The sequence below is a fragment of the Gossypium arboreum genome, chromosome 1, assembly GCF_025698485.1.
Source record: "Gossypium arboreum isolate Shixiya-1 chromosome 1, ASM2569848v2, whole genome shotgun sequence".
Classification (NCBI taxonomy): Eukaryota; Viridiplantae; Streptophyta; class Magnoliopsida; order Malvales; family Malvaceae; genus Gossypium; species Gossypium arboreum.
Genome location: NC_069070.1, coordinates 99,111,515 through 99,115,890, shown reverse-complemented (window position 1 = coordinate 99,115,890; position 4,376 = coordinate 99,111,515). Strand labels below are relative to the sequence as shown.

The 4,376-nt window shown below is 32.7% G+C and overlaps 1 non-coding gene across 1 annotated transcript; it reads right to left on the bottom strand.

The window, feature by feature from the left end:
* Positions 1 to 2,837: 2,837 nt before the first annotated feature.
* Positions 2,838 to 2,943, bottom strand: LOC128281854 (small nucleolar RNA R71). The gene has a single exon (XR_008272132.1). It is a non-coding gene; the product is annotated as a small nucleolar RNA R71 (small nucleolar RNA).
* Positions 2,944 to 4,376: the final 1,433 nt, after the last annotated feature.

Genomic DNA, 4,376 nt, shown 5'->3' with positions numbered 1-4,376 from the left:
AAGTTCAAAATGAAGATAAGTGGCATTGTAAGAACATTTACTGTGCAAGAAAGACAACTTACTTCAGTTGATAATCTAAATGAGTCCATAATCCCGTAAAAGAATCAAAGTGAGCATTTGATTCAAATACAGAAAAGAATTATTATGTCGTTTACAGTTCCAATTGGGGAGATGGCTAGTATTGGCTATCAGAGTAGTTGATTCCACGAGTAGAGACATAGATGAATTCATTGGTAGAACGATACACTGGTCTCGACCCAAGATGAATTAATTTTGAATCCGTTTGTGAATTAATTCACTTGTGATGTTCATGGTGTGATTTACCTAAATCCTGAGTTAGTCATTAATCATGCTTATGCAAGTCATGCGCTTTGATATAAGTAGAGGCTTATGTTCTAACGATGATGGAGCCTATAGCCCGTATGTTAGGTACATGACTTATGTATGGCATGACTTTATTAGCACCAGTGGAATTCATAGCTCAACTAAAGAGTTAATGATATCCTCTCATTGGTATTGTGTGGATTGATAAATATGGAACGTGTCCACAGGTTACTCGTTTTCAAACAAGCAATTTATCTCAATCATTTGTTGACAGTGACCATATTAATCATTAAGAAGACACAATGATGACAGTAAGATAAAATAAGATTGTATTGAGTGAACAAATTTAACTCAAAGGAATCAATGATATCATATGAGAATAACACATACATGACGAGGTCATTGGACAAAGCAGATGAATGAATTGCTTTCGTAAAGAGTATACCATAAAGAGTTTTCAATCATGGTACTTCTTGTGAACTGACTCCATGATTAAGTAATTGCGAATTACTGAAACTATGCTTCTAGACATAATTGCAATTAATAGAGCCTAACTGTATATGTTCGACTGGTCCCACCCGCTAGCTCAACAAAAGCTCGATCGGATTGCATTTGAATTAGAAGAAAATTCTACGACTTTGGAAATAATTTAATTGAGTTTATTTATTTGATGTGGAATTAAATTAGGTGGTCATAAGAATTGTTCAACTAGAGAATTTGACTAAAAAATTTTCTTGAAAAATTAAGTTGGAAAATCTAAGTGATTTTTGGAAAAATTAATTTTGATAAATGATAAGTGTCAAAAGTAATACATTTGAATCTAGTTCTTAATGCATTTTTGGGTGATTAATCAATGCAAAATGGTGAATTTTATGCTCCTCATCCTTTAAATTAATGTTTCTATACTTAGGAGAGCATTTGGGAGCAAAACTAGTAAAAACGGAGTGAAAATCAAACAATTTGAGCAGATTTCAGAAGTTATACGGGCTGGACACATTGTCGAGTGAACCACATGGGCTGCCACACGGCCATGTGCTAGCCTTTGTGGATTTCACGATTTGCACTCTAGACACACGGGAAAACAAAATTTTTAGGTTTTTCAGGCATTTTAAGACCTATAAATACCAAATATAAGAAGAGGAAAGAGATCCGTAAGAGAATATTAAAGAAAACAACTCAAAAAATGCCATTTTAGTCGACTCTGAAGCAGATTTCTATCAAGATTGAAGATCTCCTTTTAATTTCTTTGAAGTTTTTATGAGTTTCTTTATTTCTTGTGGTTATAATGACTTTAAGATGTTTTTATTTGCGATTATGAACTAATTTTCTAAATACCTAGGGGAGATGAACCTTATGATGAATTCTGTCTTTTGATTTCTATTTTACACAATAAATACTTGAATTTTGTTCTCAGTTATGTGTACTTAATTCTTGATTTAATATTTTTGGATTATTAATTCATATTTGATGTGCTTAATTTAGAGGAGGAATAGACCATGTTTAAGAGTAGATCTAACATAATTGAGTGGAGTTGCATGCAATCCTAGAAACAGGACAACATAAATCTACTGGATTAGAGTCAAATCTAATAAGGGAATCTATAGATCGAGTTAATGTGATAATAGGGGTTTTAATTAGAAAAAATTTTTAGTTAATCAACCTAGACTCAGTTGCTTTTAGTCTTGAAGAGAGATATTAGCATAATTTAGGGGTTTTTACGAATCAAGATATTAAATGAATAAATTGTTTAATTCAAATTGATAATGACAGATGCAGTCTAGGTGGATTCTTTCCTGGATATTGTGTCTCTTCTTGGTTATTATTCGATTATTTTCTTGATTTGTTCTTTGCCAAGTTTTTAGTTAATTGATTTAGTTAATTTTAGTTTAATTTAATCACTTCGATTTGTTGATTGGATAATAGAAAGACGGTAATTACTAGTACTTTTAGTCTTCATGGGAATGATATCTTTGCTCACCAATAATTTTTTATAGTGAGATTGAAAGAAGTGCTCGCAGAAATTGTAGAGAGGTTAGAGAAGCAAGGCAAAATCAATAGAGTAAAGTAGACAATCACAAGGAAAAGAATATTATTGTGGAGATGGGTGGTAATCAAAATAATTAGCTACCTCCTGCAAGACTTGCTCCTCGTACTATGTATGATTATGCTAAACCCACTCTAATTGGAGCTAAATCGAGTACTATTAGGCTGACTGTTAATGCAAACAACTTTGAGATCAAGCCAAACACAATTCAAATGGTGCAACAATATGTTCATTTTGATGATTTGCAAGATGAAGATCCAAATGCTCATTTGGCTAACTTTCTGGAGATTTGTGATACTTTCAAGATCAATGGCATTACTGATGATGACATACACTTACGGTTTTCCCATTTTCATTAAGGAGTAAGGAAAAATAGTGGTTAAACTCTTTACCACGAAGTTCTATCCCTACTTGGGTGCAGGTGACTGAAAAATTTTTCTTAAAATATTTTCCACCGGTTAAAACAACTAAGTTGAGGAATGAGATCTCTTGTTTTGTTTGTTTGATATTGAGACTCTTTATGATACATAGGAGAGATTCAAGGATTTGTTGAGAAGATGTCCTCACCATGGATTATCTTTTTGGCTCTAAGTTCAAACTTTTTACAATGGTTTGAACCCATCGACTAGAGAAATGATTGATGCAGCAGCTGGCGAAACTTTAAATAACAAAACACTTAAGGCAGCTCAAGAATTTATTGGGGAGATGGCACTGAATAATTATCACTGGCAAGTTACGAGAGTAAAATCTGTCGAGGCAGTCAGAGTTTTTGATATTGATGCAGTTTCTATGCTAGCTAATCAGGCTGAAGCTCTTCGTAAGAAAATTGATTGTTTAAATTTAATCGAATAGAGCGGGGATGCTTAATTCAGAATATTAACCCTTCAAGTCTAACGTGGAGCTTAAGCAAGTCGACTTTATGGGTAATAATTCTATATCTCAAAATAATCCTTGTAGCAATACGTATAATGTAGATTAGAGGAACCATCCAAATTTCTCATGGGGTGGTTAAGGAAATCAAAAGTCACAATTCCCTCTAGGTTTTCAGCAACCTTATCAGCAAGAAAAAAAAACGAATCTTGAAGATATGTTGGCCAAATTTATTTTGGTGTCAGAAACTCAATTTCAAAACACTAAGACAGCTTTGAAAAATTAGCAAGCATCAATCCATGAACTCAAAAATTAGATTGGACAGCTAGCTAAACTTGTTTTGAAAAAATAGCAAGGTAGCTTACCTAGAAACATTAAACCCAACCTAAAAGAGCATGTTAAGGCAGTTACATTGAAGAATGGGAAGGAGTTGTCTAAACTTGAAAAGCAGCTGAAACAAGAAATTGGTAAGAAAGATGATAGGGTGGCAAAAATTGAAAAAAATTCAAACATCGGTACTTAAAGAATACAAACCACTGATACCATACCCAGCAAAATTGAAGAAAGACTGCATGGATAAACAATTTGGTAAATTTCTTAAACTTTTTAAACAATTACATATTAACTTACCTATTATTGAAGCTCTTCCGCAGATTCCCACATATGCAAAATGTTTAAAGGAGCTTTTAACAAATAAAAGGAAGTTTGAAGAACTATATACTATGGAACTTAATGAGGAGTGTTTAGCCATTCTCCAAAATAAATTGCCCACCAAGTTGAAAGTGTAATAGCCCAAAATTGGGTCTAGTTGGAACAGAGGTTTCGAGACCACAAAATCTGAGATATAAATAATTATTTTATGATTATTTTGAGGTCTATGATATGATTGCATGATTGTGTGAAAATTTCGTGAAGAAATTCTATGCATAAAGTGCTTAATTCGAAGTTAGGGACTAAATTGAATAAGTTGCAAAACTTGCATTCTAGAAGTTTCTAGTATGAAATTGATTTGAAATATTAATTAGGAGGTCTTAAATAGGAGTTTGACCAATTTCTAAGTTATGGACAAAAATTGGACATGGATGGAATTTTTGGAAAGTTTAGTAGTAAGGGTATTTTGGTCATTTAGGGGTAAAAT